Raw genomic sequence first — 17192 nt, forward strand, 5'->3', positions numbered from 1 at the left:
CTCCCTGCCTTGTGCAGCTGGATCCTAGACTTCCTGGCAGATCGCCAGCAGGTGGTGAAAGTGGGCTCCCTCACCTCTGCCCCTCTGACCCTCAACACAGGTGCCCCCTTCTTTACTCTCTGTATACCCATGACTGTGTCACCACCCACAGCTCCAATCTGCTAATTAAATTTGCTGACGACACTACACTGATTATCATTTGAGATTAGGCCAATGAGGCAGCCTATTGAGAAGAAGTCACCACCCTGACACAATGATGTCAAGAGGACATCCTCTCCCTCAATGTCGCAAAAAACAAAGGAGCTGGTTGTGGACTACAGGAGAAATGGAGACAGGCTAGTCCCTATTGACATCAATGGATCTGGGATTGAAAGGGTAAACAGCTTTAAGTTCCTCAGCATAAACATCACCGAGGATCTCACGTGGTCTGTACGTACTGGCTGTATGGTGAAAAAGACACACAGCACTTCTTCCACATCAGACAGTTGGAGAAGTTTGGTGTGGGCCCCCTAGTCCTAAAAACTTTCTATAGGGGCGCAACTGAGAGCATCCTGACTGACTGCATCACTGCCTGGTATGGGAGCTGTACTTCCCTTAATTGCAGGACTCTGCAGAGAGTGGTGTGGACAGTCTTACCATCTATAGTTGTGAACTTCCCATGATTCAGGATGTTTGCAGGGCCAGGTGTGTAAAAAGGGCCCGAAGGATCATTGGGGACCTGAGTCACCCCAACCACAAACTGTTCCAGCTGCTACCATCCGGGAAATGGTACCACAGCATAAAAGCGAGGACCAACAGGCTCTGGGATGGATTCTTCCACCAGGCCATCACACTGCTTAATTCATGCTGACACAACTGTATTTCTATGTTATATTGATTGTCCTGTTGTACATACTATTTATTACAAATTGCTATAAATTGCACATTGCACATTTAAACAGAGCTGTAACATAAAGATATTTACTCCTCATGTATCTGAAGGATGTAAGAAATAAAGTCAATTCATTCATTCAATTCAAGTGAGAAGAGGCTATGTCCCGGATTGGGAGGGTCCTTCAGGATGGATGCTGCCTCTTGAGCTGCTGACTTTTGGAAATGTCCCCAACGGTTGTGAGGCTTGTGCCCTGGATAGAACTACAACCCCCTGAAGCCTCCTCGGACCCTGTGCATTGGAGCCTCCATACCGGGCAGGGATGCAACCAGTCAGAACGCTCTCCACTGTATGACTGTCAAAATTACTACAGGCCTTGATTACATGTGAACCTCCTGAATCCAAGAAGGAAGTACTGTATAGTGGCTGGCATGCCTTCTGTGTGTTTGCAGCAATGTGCTGGGCCCAGAATGGACCCTCTGTGATGCTGATGTCCAGGATGCAGTCTGTGAGTCAAAGCATGGGGCTGGGAGTATGGTGAGCAGGGGTGGAAATCAGGACAGTGGCTGAAGATGTGACAGTATTGGGTTCATGATCCACAAAGCCCCGAACACAAAATGAAGATTTCAAGCCCCATCTGATATAGATATCTTTGGGTACTCTCATCTAGGGAGGTTATACTGTAAGCACCTACTCTTCAAGGAATAGCTTATTTTCCTGTCCAGCCACTGTGGAGAGGTTTAGCTGTCCATACCTACTGCTTGAGTGGTGGGCCCCCCCTCCCTCCCTCCCAAGGAAGATATACATCCAGCTAAGAAAGTAGCTTAAACACAGTTTATTTTAGTTTTAATGATACACATTTAAATTTAGACAATTCGTTCATAACACACATTTAAGCTCTCACAGAGGGTTTCTAATTTATAAAAGAATCCCACATTACAGAAGATTTATAAATTACAAAGGATTTCTGAACACAGGCCAAATCTTATGAACCAGAAGAACACACCAATGAGTTGCAGACGAACGAGTCAACCTGTCCGGAAACCATAGGTTGAGGAATGAATTCTAGTTCTTCTTTCTATAACCCTATCTTCCTGTTGTTCTCCTTGTCATTCCTAACAATCCCCGATGCTTTTGATATTTATACTGCTTTCTACTAGATGACATCATCTGCTTATGATGTTTACTAGATACCTTTCCTGGGACAAAGCAACTCACACAGATGGTCTTAAGATCTTCAGGAAACAGAGATTCCAAACATCCACAGTTAATTCTGCGAGGGCACACCCTGCAAGTATACAAACATCCCAACTTGTAGCCATGTTTGATGTGCTACGTGGCGTAACCCATTGTCTTGTGTTCGGCTAATGCAGACAAGAACTCTCTTGGTCGCTTTGCGAAGCAGGCCTCTTTGCGGGCAGCCACCTGCCGCAGGATGGCAACGTGTATTCTGTTACGCTGTCTGCAAAGCTGTGCATCCAACTTCAAACTGATTGCTGTCGACAATTTACATTAGGACCTGGAGACTGGTTCTCGATTACACCAAAAAAGCTGAGCAAGGAATATTTGTTAAACGTTTAACTTTATCACCAACGATTCTGACCCTTTGGAAAGGTCTTTCCGCTAAGTTAGAAAGTAGAGTTTAGCAATAAGTCTTTTGGGCCCTGAAAAGTGAATATCCATCACAAATATTAAAGGCCAGATGATCAGGGAGTGGCAGTCATCAGTTGGGGCTGTCAAGAAGTGGGGAACATTTGGGGGAGTTGGGAACCAGAAAAATCATGACCATCGAAGTTTTGGAGTGGGGGGGGGGGGTTGGGGTTGGTGATTTTCAGACATTGAGGGTCCTGGAACAATGGAGCTCCGAAAACCTTAAAGAATGGAGTGTAGTGGGGAGTTTTGTTGTAGGGTGGCAGACAGGGGCCTTAGGGATTGAATGGTGGGAGTCAGGGTCAAGGCTTTACTGTAAAGTTTAGGGGGTGAAGAATGTTTGTGACAAAGACTCAGTGAAGGGCAGATTGGGATCCTTGAAAGACAAGCTAGCAGATCAAAAGTAACGTACAGAATGCCAGATGCTCAGTTGGTCAACATCAGTGGAGGGAGATGGACAGTTGACATTTTAGGTAAAGGCACCTCCAGATGCTGCCTGATGATCTCTTAGGTTCTACCAACATCTTTTGTGTTGCTCCAAATTCCAGCCTTGCTTGTGTTTCTGGATCTGTAATAACTTTAGGATCTTATCTCACATCGCCCCACTCCAGAGCAGCAACAAGGTTGTCCTGGGGTTAATGCCCATTCTCGGGAGAGTGGGGCTTTGAGCTTCGCATAGAGGATAATATCACTCCGCATGCTTCTGACATAGAAATCACATTGAAAGTGAAGGCGATCTGTGCCTTAGGGAAAGTTATTACCATGTTCCACTCCAGAAAATAAATTAATGTCCAGTTGCGTAATGCTTCAGAAATAATAGCAATGAATTATTGAATTCTTTGGACAGAATATGTTTTTGGGCCAACCATCTAAAGGAGCATGCTGGGTTTGATGATGAGTTGCAAACCAGAGATGGTTAACAATGTGACAGTTGGGGAACATACTGTAAACTGTGATAGCAGTCTTATCAAATGGGAAAGGAGGAGATTCAGTAACAAATGGTTACGTCTAAATCGAGCACAATCTCAGAGTTGAGGACTAAAAGAAAAAGACTGAACTGTTACTGGGTTAACCTAGAAACAATGGAATGGATTCAAAGAAACATTTTAATTCAAAACACAACCATAAAGGTCAAAGGGCCTTTATTGTATCAGAGTCAACAAACAGGAAAGATTAACAAACTGAAGGAAGAGTACAAATGCAGAGTATAGATCCAGTATTATCTCTGCAAGGTATATGGGACTACAAAGGGAATGTGAAAAACACATTGTCTACATTTAAATGGAGACATCTATCTGTGCCAGCTTCAAGTCCAATTGCTTTCCAAGCAACGAATGTGATGTGTTGACTCTATAGTAATATCAGAAATGTGGCTCCATTATGCACTAGAGAGCTTGCGAAGGAAAAGCTTTCAAAGGGTCTCCAAGCTAACTCTTTATGTAAATATATTCAGATAAAGATCATGGGATGGGAGAATGTGGTTCATTGAAGACAGGTGTGGCTGAAAGAACAAGGAGCAAATGTAAATTGCAGCCTAATTATATGCACGCTTTGTTCATTGTCTTTTCCACAGTACAGAAAAGGGAACAGGTGCCAATAATACAAAGAAAAACAAAACTAATCAAGGGGAAGCTTAATATTTTGCAAGCTAACAAGAATGTAAACTACAACTTGAGAAGACAGATTGGTCGTTTGTTCCATATACCCACCACTCTCTGTGTGGGGATGAAGAAGACGAATGCAATGTTGGCATTCATTTCTAGAGGTACAGAACAGAAGAGCAGGAATGTGATGTTGAGACTCTATTAGACACTCATGAGACCATACTTGGAGTATTGTGGCAACACACATCAAAGTTGCTGGTGAATGCAGCAGGCCAGGCAGCATCTCTAGGAAGAGGTACAGTTGACGTTTCAGGCCGGGACCCTTCGTCAGGACTAACTGAAGGAAGAGTTAGTAAGGGATTTGAAAGTGGGAGGGGGAGGGGGGAGATCCAAAATGATAGAAGACAGGAGGGGGAGGGATGGAGCCAAGAGCTGGACAGGTGATTGGCAAAAGGGATATGAGAGGATCATGGGACAGGAGGCCCAGGGAGAAGGAAAAGGAGGATGGGCGGGGGAAAAAACCCAGGGGATGGGCAAGGGGTATAGTCAGAGGGACAGAGGGAGAAAAAGGAGAGTGAGAGAAAGAATGTGTGTATATAAATAACTGATGGGGTACGAGGGGCAGGTAGGGCATTAGCGGAAGTTAGAGAAGTCAATGTTCATGCCATCAGGTTGGAGGCTACCCAGACGGAATATAAGGTGTTGTTCCTCCAACCTGAATGTGGCTTCATCTTTACAGTAGAGGAGGTCGTGGATAGACATGTCAGAATGGGAATGGGATGTGGAATTAAAATGTGTGGCCACTGGGAGATCCTGCTTTCTCTGGCGGACAGAGCGTAGGTGTTCAGCAAAACGATCTCCCAGTCTGTGTCGGGTCTTGCCAATATATAGAAGGCCACATCGGGAGCACCGGACGCAGTATATCACCCCAACCGACTCACAGGTGAAGTGTCGCCTCACCTGGAAGGACTGTCTGGGGCCCTGAATGGTGGTAAGGGAGGAGGTGTAAGGGCATGTGTAGCACTTGTTCCGCTTACACGGATAAGTGCCAGGAGGGAGATCAGTGGGGAGGGATGGGGGAAACGAATGGACAAGGGAGTCGCGTAGGGAACAATCCCTGCAGAAAGCAGATGGGGGGGGGAGGGAAAGATGTGCTTAGTGGCGGGTTCCCGTTGGAGGTGGCGGAAGTTACAGAGAATAATATGTTAGACCCGGAGGCTGGTGGGGTGGTAGGTGAGGACCAGGGGAACCCTATTCCTAGTGGAGTGGGGGGAGGATGGAGTGAAAGCAGATCTGTGTGAAATGGGGGAGATGTGTTTGAGAGCAGAGTTGATGGTGGAGGAAGGGAAGCCCCTTTCTTTAAAAAAAGAGGACATCTCCCTCGTCCTGGAATGAAAAGCCTCATCTTGAGAGCAGATGTGGCGGAGACAGAGGAATTGCGAGAAGGGGATGGCAGTTTTGCAAGAGACAGGGTGAGAAGAGGAATAGTCCAGATAGCTGTGAGAGTCAGTAGGCTTATAGTAGACATCAGTAGATAAGCTGCCTCCAGAGTATTGTGTGCAGTTTTGGGCTCCGTACTTTACAAAAGGATATACTGACATTGGAGAGGGTTCAGAGAAGATTCACGAGAATGATTCCAAGAATTAAAGCGTTACCGTATGAGAAACGTCTGGCAGTTCTTGGGCTGTATTCCCTAGAGTTCAGGAGAATGACGGGGGATCTCCTAGAAACATTCCAGATGTTAAAAGGCCTGAACAGATTAGATATGGTAAAGTTATTTCCCATGGTAGGGGAGTCTAGGACAAGAGGGCACAACTTCAGGATTGAAGGACGTCCATTAAGAACAGGGATGCGAAGAAATTACTTCAGTCAGTGGGTGGTAAATCTGTGGAACTTGTTGACATGAGAGGCTGCGGAGGCCAAGTCATTGGGTGTATTTAAGGCAGAGATAGACAGGTTCTTGATTAGCCAGGGCATCAAAGGGTTTGGGGAGAAGGCAGGGGAATGGGGATGACTGGAAGAATTGGATCAGCCCACAATTGAATGGTGGAGCTGACTCGATGGGCTGAATGGCGTACTGCTGCAAAATCTTATGATCTCATCAAAGAAAAACTTACCATTGACATCCTCCCTGTATGCTCCTCCAACCACCTTAAAATTATTAACACACGACATTCTGCTGATGCTGGAAATCCAGAGCGACCGGCATGTCAGGCAGCACATTGGAAATGAATAAACAGTCAACTTTTTGGGCTGAGACCTTCGAATTATGTTGTGATTAATATAATTTTGTGGTAATTTAGACCTCAATGAGAAATCAGAAAAAATGTGGAGTGCTACTTGTAACTACTAGGATTCCTTCCCAAGGGAAACCTCCTTCTCGTTGTGGATGTGTCTTGGTCATTGTAAAATGGAAGTTAAAAGCTTTCATTTGATATTGTTTGGTCTCTTTAGCTGTCAGGTGAATGATGTTCAAGTTCCTTGTCATGGACATACTTACCCAGGAAAGTGCCATGAAAATCAGTTTATTGTGGTAGTAGTGCAATATAGAGAGAATATAAAGAGAGCTTAAAAATTTGATTACCATGACTGATAGTGATCAAAAATGACACAGTGCAAGAGTGCACAACTATAGTGTGCACAAACATGCAGTTATTTTGTCCCTTTGCTTGTCAACTGAGCTTGTCTTTCAGATCTTCTCAGGTTTCAAATAAAATGCTGGACAAAACTCTCGAGCCATTGACTGGAGTTCGTTAGTCAACAGACTGCAGGTGGAAGGGAAATTGAGGAGACTGATATACAGTTGGCACTCCGTATCCACGGGGGTTTGGTTCCGGGACCCCCCCCCCCTCCCCCGGATACCAAATTCCGCGGATGCTCAAGTCCCGTATATAAAATGGCGTAGTATTTGCATATAACCTATGCACATCCTCCCATATACTTTAAATCATCTCTGGATTAATTATAGCACCTAATACAATGTAAATGCTATGTAAATAGTTATTATACTGTATTGTTTAGGGAATTATGACAAGAAAAAAAAGCCTGTACATGTTCAGTACAGACACAACCGTTGTAGCTCTTCTGGGAACGCTGAAGCTGCCTCGGCATCAGCCGATGCTGATTCTCCCATGATCCTTAAATTCTTGAGGCTGTAGCGCTTTACATAGCTAGCCAGCCATCCTTTACTAGCCTTAAGCTCCTTCCTCTCAATCACAACACGAGTAGCGAACGAACGAGATGCAAGGCGAACAATGCTCAAACAATGAGTAATACTTCTAATCATCTCTAGATTATAGCACTCTACACTCCCTCTTAGCCTTTGAGGAATTGCTTTGACCTCTTAATTGCTTTTTAGGAGCCATTTTTTCAAGGAAACAAAGGGTGCACACAACACAGGTAGTAACCGAACCATGCTCAAACAACGAGTGCTGGAGAGAGAACTTCCGTTTTTTTTTTGATCCTGATCCGCGGTTGGTTGAACCCGCAGATATGGAGGGCCGACTGTACTGCGGGGAGCATTGTAAATGGCTGCATCGCCATCTGGTATGGGGGGGTGGGGGCTACTGCACAGGATCGAAATAAGCTGCAGAGAGTTGTGAACTCAGTCAGCTCCATCATGGGATCTAGATGCTGTAGCATCCAGGACTTCTTAAAGGAATGATGCCTCAAAAAGGTGGCGTCCATCATTAAGGACCCCCATCACCCAGGACATGCCCCCTTCTCATTGCTACCATCAGGGAGGAGGTACAGGAGCCTGAAGACACACACTCAATGATTCAGGAATAGCTCCTTCCTCTCTGCCATCAGATTACTGAATGGACATTGAACCCATGAACACTACCTCATTACTTTATTTTCTCTTTTTTCACTACTTATTTAATTTACCTAATATATATATTTACAGCAATTCAGTTTTCTTTCTTTCTTTTTCAATCTTTTTATTAATTTCATAGAATGAAAACATAACATAACAATAATACAAATAATAGGAGATACATTGTTACAGTTAAAATAAATAATTGTAAGACCAAATAGTGTAAATTGACAAAACTCCCAATCGTGTAGAATAGGTATGAGTAATACAAAGCAAAAAAAACTAAAAAAAAAACATGAAAAAGAAAAAAAAGAAAAAAAAACCCTATCCCAAAAAAAAACTAAACTAAACAGAATTACTCAACTAAACTAAAGACTTGGGCAGTACTAACAACTTAAAAATGGGAAAGAAGAAAACTTTAGTGTCGACGACTCCGCTCCTCTCAACCAACAGTACAGAGAGATAAAACAAATTTGGAAATGGTCAACTTACATCAAATGAAAATGCTGAATAAATGGCCTCCAAGTTTTTTCAAATTTATTGGAAGGGTCATAAACTGCACTTCTAATTTTTTCCAAATTCAAACACACCATAGTTTGTGAAAACCAATGGAATACAATAGGAGGGTTAATCTCTTTCCAATTCAGCAAAATAGATCTTCTAGCCATTAGAGTAAGAAATGCAATCATCCCATGTGCTGAAGAGGTTAAATAACTTGAATCTATCATTGGTAATCCAAAGATAGCAGTAATTGGGTGAGGTAATAAGTCTATATTCAAAACTGTTGAAATAATGACAAAAATATCTTTCCAACAAAGGACATGACCAAAACATGTGAGTTAAAGTTTTTAAGTGAGTTCAGTTTTTAATTATCGTGTCTTGCAATATACTGCTGCTGCATAAAAACAAATTTTATTAGAACAAAAAAATAATTGGAAGGGAAAAGATGAAATATGAAAGCAAGCTAGCAAATAATATCAAAGTAAAAGTTTTTTCAAGTATGTTAAAAACAAACGAGAAATGAGAGTGGATATAGGACTGCTAGAAAATGAGGCAGGAGAAATAATAGTGGGGGACAAGGAGATGGTTGATGAACTAAATGAGTGTTTTGTGTCAGTCTTCACAATGGAAGACACTAACAGTGTCCCTGTTGTAGTGTGTGAAGGAAGAGAAGTGGATGCAGTTACCAATACAAGGGAGAAGGTGCTCAAAAAGCTGAAAGACCTAAAGGTACATAAGTCATCCAGACCAGAGGAACTGTACTCTAGGGTTCTGAAAGAGGTAGTGTTAGAGATTGTGGTGGCATTAGCAATGATCTTTCAAAAATCATTGGACTCTGGCATGGTGCCAGAGGTCTGGAAAATTTCAAATGTTACTCCACTCTTTAAGAAAGGAGGAAGGCAGCAGAAAAGAAATTATAGACTAGTTAGCCTGACCTCAATGGTTGGGAAGATGTTAGAGTCAATTGTTAAGGATGAGGTAATGGTGACACAGGACAAGATAGTACAAATCAGCATGGTTTCTTTCAGGGAAAAGCCTTTCTGACAGACCTATTGGAATTCTTTGAGGAGAAAACATGTAGAATAGATAAAGGGGACGCAGTGGATGTTGTATATTTGGATTTACAGAAGGCCTTTGACAAGATGCCACACATGAGACTGCTTACCAAGTATTACAGAAAAGTTACTAACATGGTTAGAGCATTGGCTAATCAGTAGGAGGGAGCGAGTGGGAATAAAAGGATCCTTTTCTGGTTGGCTGCCAGTGGCTAGTGGTATTCCCCAGGGTTCGGTGTTGGGACCACTTCTTTTTATGCTGTACATAAATGATTTAGATAATGAAATAGATGGCTTTGTTTCCAAGTTTTCAGATGATATGAAGATTGGTGGAGGGGCAGGTAGTGTTGCAAAAACAGGCAGGATGCAGAAGGACTTAGACAGATTAGGAGAATGGACAAGAAAATAGCAAATGAAATACAATGTTGGAAAATACATGGTCATGCACTTTGGTGAAAGAAGTAAATGTGTGGACTGTTCTCCAAACGGGGAGAAGATCCATGAATCTGAGATGCAGAGGGACTTGGGAGTTCATGTGTAGAACTCCCTGAAGGTTAACTTGCAGGTTGAGTCAGTGGTGAGGAAGGCAAATGTCATGTTAGCATTCATTTCAAGAGGTCTAGAATACAAGAGCAGGGATGTGATGCTGAGGCTTTATAAGGCACTGGTGAGGCCTCACCTTGAGTATTGTGAACAGTTTTGGGCCCCTCACCTTAGAAAAAATGTGCTGGCAATGGAGAGGGTTCAGAGGAAGTTCACAAGGATGATTCCAGGAATGAAAGGGTTATCATATGAGGAACGTTTGATGGCTCTGGGTCTGTACTTACTGGATTTTAGAAGGGTGAGGGGGGATCTCATTGAAACCTTTCAAATGTTGAAAGACCTAGACAGAGTAGATGTGGAAAGGATGTTTCCCATGGTGGGAGAGTCTAGGACAAGAGGGCACAGCCTCAGGAAAGAGGGGCATCCATTCAAAACAGAGATGTGGAGAAATTTCTTTGGCCAAAGGGTGGTGAATTTATGGAATTTGTTACCACATGAAGCTGTGGAGGCCAGGTCGTTGGGTGTATTTAAGGCAGAGATTGGTAGGTTACGGGGAGAAAGCTAGGAACTGGGGTTGAGGAGAAAAAAAGGATTGGCCGTGATTGAATGGTGGAGCAGACTCGATGGGCCAAATGGCCTAATTCTGCTCCTATGTCTTATGGTCTAAATTTCAAGAGTGATGTGGTGCAATATGTGGTGATGTTGATCCTGATTCTGATTCTGATTTTGACTTTGAATGCCTACAGTTCCATGGGATTAAGGTCCTGGGACATTATAATCAGAGTTGGGGACAATGGACGAAAATTAGTGAGGTGGAAAGATGCATAAAGTTGTGTGTTTGGAGCTTTGACACAATTATCAGAAAAGGCTTTGAACTAGGAAGTTACATGCCAAACCAGAATTGTGCATATTCATCTGGAATCTTGTGCTTCACACCAAAGCACACATGCCTTGCCAGCATTTAATGGATTACACGAGGGTATTAAACTTCACACCATACTTGCCACGTCATGTCATAAGTACATGTATCCCACAAGTCACACCAGAACAGCAAAGTTCAACTCTATGCCATGCATTTTTCATTAAATCATGAAGAAATTTGTTTGAGTTTAACCCAGGCCTGGGGCAAGTTATGCATGTCCTGTATTTTGACTGAAGACCGATAACCAGAAAGGAAATTAATATAAACTATGTTGAGAAAAGTCTCTTTTGCTCAGTATCTCCAAGCAGTGGTTCCAGCCCTCAAAATACACTACATAATGGACTGGTTGGGCACAGGAATACATTCAACCAGAGACTCATTCCACCGAGATGCAACACAGAGAGTCATAGGAAGTCATTCCTGCCTGTGGCCATCAAACTTTAGAACTTCTCCCTTGGAGGGTCAGACACCCTGAGCCAATAGGCTGGTCCTGGACTTATTTCCCGGTATAATTTACATATTACTATTTAATTATTTATGGTGCAACTGTAACGAAAACCAATTTCCCCCGCGATCAATAAAGTATGACTATGACTAACTGGAGGTTTTCTGTTTTGCTATTTGTGAGAATCTCAGAGATTTCTCTTTATCGGATAGATTTGAGCTCTCAGATAACTTTTACCAAGGTCTCGGTCCTTAATTAGCTTGTTAGGACTATGGCTTGTTCACGGTCATTGTTAGGAAAGGCCAGGTAATGCAAATTTCAAAGCATTATAAATACCCTGACTCCTCAAACCTTGTCCCAACAATCAGCAGCCATGGGCTCATCTAAGCAGCTGCCTAGCACTCTGAAAATTAAAATAAATGATGCCCACAAAGCAGGAGAAGACTATAAGAAGATAGCAAAGCATTTTCAGGTAGCTGTTTTCTCAGTTCATAATGTAATTAAGAAATGGCAGTTAACAGGAACAGTGGAGGTCAAGTTGAGGTCTGAAAGACCAAGAAAACTTTCCGAGAGAACTGCTCGTAGGATTGCTAGAAAGGCAAATCAAAACCCCTGTTTGACTGCAAAAGACCTTCAGGAAGATTTAGCAGACTCTGGAGTGGTGGTGCACTGTTCTACTGTGCAGCGACACCTGCACAAATATGACCCTCATGGAAGAGTCATCAGAAGAAAACCTTTCCTGTACCCTCACCACAAAATTCAGCGTCAGACGTTTGCAAAGGAACATCTAGACAAGCCTGATGTATTTTGGAAATAGGTCCTGTGGACTGATGAAGTTAAAATAGAACTTTTTGGCTGCAATGAGCAAAGGTACGTTTGGAGAAAAAAGGGTGCAGAATTTCATGAAAAGAACACCTCTCCAACTGTTAAGCACGGGGGTGGATCGATCATGTTTTGGGCTTGTGTTGCAGCCAGTGGCACGGAGAACATTTCACTGGTAGAGGGAAGAATGAATTCAATTAAATACCAGCAAATTCTGGAAGCAAACATCACACTGTAAAAAAAGCTGAAGGTGAAAAGAGGGCGGCTTCTACAACAAGATAATGATCCTAAACACACCTCAAAATCCACAATGGACTACCTCAAGAGGTGCAAGCTGAAGGTTTTGCCATGGCCCTCACAGTCCCCTGACCTAAACATCATCGAAAATCTGTGGATAGACCTCAAAAGAGCAGTGCATGCAAGATGGCCCAAGAATCTCACAGAACTAGAAGCCTTTTGCAAGGAAGAATGGGCAAAAATCCCCCAAACAAGAATTGAAAGACTCTTAGCTGGCAACAGAAAGCATTTACAAGCTGTGATACTTGCCAAAGAAGGTGTTACTAAGTACTGACCATGCAGGGAGCCCAAACTTTTGCTTTGGGCCCTTTTCCTTTTTTGTTATTTTGAAACTGTAAAAGATGGAAATAAAAATTAATGTTGCTTAAAGTATTAAAGAAATGTGTCATCTTTAACTTTATGCCTTTTGGAAATCAGGTCATCTTTTACTCGCTTGGTTATTCACAGTAACAGAAATTTTTACCAGGATGCCCAAACTTTTGCATGCCACTGTGTAGCCTGAGATTCTCAGCAGCCATTTTTTTCACTGAAATGACTTTGCAGTTCATGGTTGGGCACTTAGTCCTGAATCTCCACATGATAAATAAGAGAATACTTACATTGTCAGATTAGACTGACACCTTACTGATGGCGGTTTTGGCACTGTGCCAAGGGAAGTGATGTACCGGAACCGGAAGTGACATCACCCTAGATGGCACTTGAGCATTATTGTCACAGTCACCTCTTTCCTGACCCAAACTGCATTTTGAGCTACACGTATAGGAGTATGTGGAGACCAGAATCTCAGGCTGGCTGCACCATTCATTGAGATTACGGTTTCTGCTTCTGCTTGGTACTGCTCAAGCACTGCTGGACGGCTGTGATAACGCTCCGTCTCTCTCTCTGTCTCTGATCTGCCTCTGACTTCTATGAATTTGCAGAAGAGGTTCACGCTCAGTCATGTGTGCTCCGTATTATTAGATGAATTAAAATCTTCTCAGAATACCAGCCTTGATTATCAGTTTATTAACATTTGCAGTGATTTCCCCCTCTAGCAGTCGATTTGTACCATCTGTTTCTTACTGAAGCATTCAGATCTGATAGCTTTCTTCTCAACATAGCTCCAGTAATCAAATTGACTTGTCCAAAAAGGATCTAGTGCTTACCCAGCGTATAGGATGAACAAACTCTTCTCGGGCTTCGGGCCGAGAAGAGTCCATTGGTCCGGTCCCCCATCTATGCAAAAGCAGAGCTCAGTGTTGATTTTCCTTGGCTGTGCGGCAATGGTCTGAACAGTATAACCCCGATGTCTTGCAATGTTTTCCATGCATCGTGGAAGGACCATCTCTCCCTTTTCATGCAGAACAACGTGAGGCTATTCAGTCCATCATTTTGGTGAAGGACGTATTGCAAGGTGAAGGTGGGCATCATCACTGTCTCCTTCAGTCAAAGTAAAATTTATTATCAAAATACATATGTTTCCATTTATTACCTCAATTAATTTTCTTACTTGCATTTATAGAATAATGGAGAAACACAATAGAATTTATGAAAAACAGTGGCTGACAAACAACCAATGTGCAAAATAAGACAAAATGTGCAAATAAAGAAATAATACTGAGAAGGTGAGTTGTAGAATCATTGAAAGTGAGCCCACCGGTTATTATTTATTCCGGTACAGCACTAAGTAGGCTCTTTGGGTCATGTCACTGACCAATCCTCTGATTTAATCCTAGCCTATTCATGGGACAATTTACAATGACCAGTTAGCCTACCAGTCGGCATGTCTTTGGACTGTGGGAGGAAATGGAGCACCCGGGGTAAACCCATGCAATCACAGGGAGAACGTACAAACTCCTTACAGGCAGCGGCTAGTACAAAAGTGAGATGCTAACCACTTCACTATGGAAGCAGTTTAGAGTTGTGGTGACTGAAGTTATCCAGGCCAATTCAGGAGTCTGATTGTGATGGGATACCAACTGCTCCTGAACCTGCTGTGTGTGGGGCCTAAGGCCTCCTGTCCAACGGTAGTAGCTTGGCCTGGATGGTGGGTTTACAATCAGAATTGTTATGTATCACATCATAGAATGAAGAGAAGGAAATGCTTTGCTCAATGTTTTCAATCTACTTGAGCTTCATTTTCTTGTATTTAAAAGGATTTTCAGTCCATTTGTTCTTAGAAGTTTAACTTGTATTGAGAAACAGTGACAATTTTAGTATTACCATTAGAAATGTTGCTTGGTCTGGCTTATGTTAAAATCACCAAAATATTGTCTAGGTGGATATCCTGAGGTAAACTGCAGATTAAGTATCTGACATGGGAAAGACAGATAAATGACGCTCAGCAAAAATTGATGGGAAATGCCAGGTTTCCCAAGACAGAGCAGATCATAATCCCATCTGTCCAGTTCCATCTCCAGGTTAATATTAGCATATGAATGTAAGCAGGTTATTTGTCTGTGAGTAGGTGAACAAGGCTGTGTGTCATTCATTCATCCGGTTTATCTATCCAAAGTTCAAAGTAAATTTATTATCAAAGTACGTACCGTATATGTTATCATACACTACCCTGAGAATCATCTTTTTGCAGGTATTCACAGTAGAGTAAAGAAATACAGTGGAATCAGTGGAAAACTACACACAAAGACTGATAACCCCCAATGTGAAAAAGAAGACAAACTCTGCAAATACAAAATAAAGCAAATAATAAATAAATAAACAAATAGTAAGTAAATACGTGAGTTGTAGAATCCTTGAAAGTGAGACCATAGATTATGGAATCAGTTCAGCGTTGAGGTGAGTGAAGCTATCCACGCTGGGTCAGGAGCCTGATGGTTGAATGGAATAAGTTCCTGACCTGGTGGTGTGGGACCTGAGGTTCCTGAACACATTTCTGCAGAATTTCACTGAGGCCATAAAAGCGGAAGATGCTGGTAGCACTCAGCAGGTCAATCATCACCTGCGGAAAAAGAAACAGTTAATATTTCAGATCAAAGACTTGTCAGAACTGTGAAAGTGACGTCAAGTTATTTGTAGGTTGCAGAAGAAACGGAGGGATGGAAATGACGAGGGACTATCTGTACCAGGGTTGCTGTGGGGTTAAACTGAATAAAGGCACCAAGTTAATTAAAAGAACAAAGGAACAAAACTCCAGTCCCCATCCTTCTACCAAGGGGGATCTTGAGCTGAAACATAAAATGTTTCTCTCTCCACGGATGCTGTCTGGTCTGCTGAGAGTTTCTAGCGTTTTCTGATTCTATTTCAGATTTCCAGTATCTACATTTTCGTGACTTTTATTTGCTGGAGTAATTTTCACTGAGGATGGTATTTTAAAACAGGTAACATTATACCTGCATTGGTTCCAATTCTCATTCTAACTCAATTTCACTTGTCTCACAGTGTGAAGTTGCTGGTTTTATGTATCTTTCAACTGTCATCTCCATTACTGATAAGATTCAGCACATGGAATTGAACTCAGAAGTGAAATTCTGGGTTGAAGTGCGAGTTAATGCTCCAGGTCAAAGATCTTTTATCAGCATTTTACATTTCAAAAATATAGAGTGATACATGATGCGTGGGTGATCCAGTATTGCTTGTTCTGTTCTAAATCTCAAGCATCAACTGTTTTCTCTCCTGGATAATGAATAATGCAAAGCTATTTATATTTTTGCAAATACTGCACAGGGAGTTACATCAAAGTTCAAAGTTAAAGGTTCGAAGTATTACCTAAGTATGCGTATGGCACCATATACTAACCTGAGATTCACTTTCTTGCAGGCATTCACATTAGAACAATGAAATACAAGAGAATCAATAAAAAATGACGTACAAACAATCTTTGATAAACAATCAAATATCAGATATAAAAAAGCATTCTGGCCCACCAAGCTCATGTGGCCAACAGGCACCCATTTACACTGATCTTGCATTTATTGGAGACATAGAGCTTCCACAAGTGCACATGGGTGGCAGGAGGATCAGTGAGTTGATGGATATTGGAGAGAGATCCTTTTACAGGGGAATAAAGATCAAATATCAAGGATCACATTTACATGCAACAGGAATTTGTTGTGGTGTGTTGGTGTGCCATGCAACAAAAGCCAGTGACATTCAGCAATTATAAAAAATGACATAAAAATATAATTAAAAGGATGGATATTGAAAAAAATGAACATGCATTCATAAGTACTGGCATGTAAACGGACATTATAAAAAAAGTGTGGGCAGTGGGACTGAGATCATAGGATTGAATGTTTTCCTGCTGTGTATAAGGAAATAACAATAACTGTAAAATATAAGCACTGCTCAGGCATAGCTAGATCTATATCCACCCTAAGCAGTTTTGTATTACATTTATTTTGATTAGATTATTACATCTGTTAACAAAACGCATTCCTCAGAATACATTTTATTATGTCAAGCACCACTGCAGAAGAACGGGTGACAAATGATACCTTGATAAGCCAATGGTTGCTGCCTTCATTGGTATGACAATATAAATGTTATGCACTAAACAGTATTAGGACAATGCCTGTATAAACAGCTGCTCCCAGCACTAAAGTAGTTCAAGCATAGTGGAGTTAATCAACAAAATTATACTTCACTGAGAGATACCTGATAGCCTTGAAACTGCTTATGATATGACATAAAACAAGACTCTCCTTGATAGATCGGCTGGGATGTTTT

The 17192-nt window shown here is 42.1% G+C and overlaps 1 protein-coding gene across 4 annotated transcripts in view; it reads left to right on the top strand.

Moving 5' to 3' along the window:
* Window positions 1-17192, top strand: part of lzts3a (leucine zipper, putative tumor suppressor family member 3a) — a 226491-nt gene that overhangs the window by 110664 nt on the left and 98635 nt on the right. For 2 of the 4 annotated variants that reach the window (XM_072256668.1, XM_072256670.1), the window contains exons 2-3: window positions 14029-14131; window positions 15097-15231. The exons of the other annotated variants lie outside the window; for them this stretch is intronic. The gene's annotated coding sequence lies outside the window, so the exon portion shown is untranslated. The remainder of the gene's footprint in view (window positions 1-14028; window positions 14132-15096; window positions 15232-17192) is intronic. 4 annotated transcript variants of the gene reach the window in all.

This window comes from Mobula birostris, chromosome 4 (assembly GCF_030028105.1).
Source record: "Mobula birostris isolate sMobBir1 chromosome 4, sMobBir1.hap1, whole genome shotgun sequence".
Taxonomy (NCBI): Eukaryota; Metazoa; Chordata; class Chondrichthyes; order Myliobatiformes; family Myliobatidae; genus Mobula; species Mobula birostris.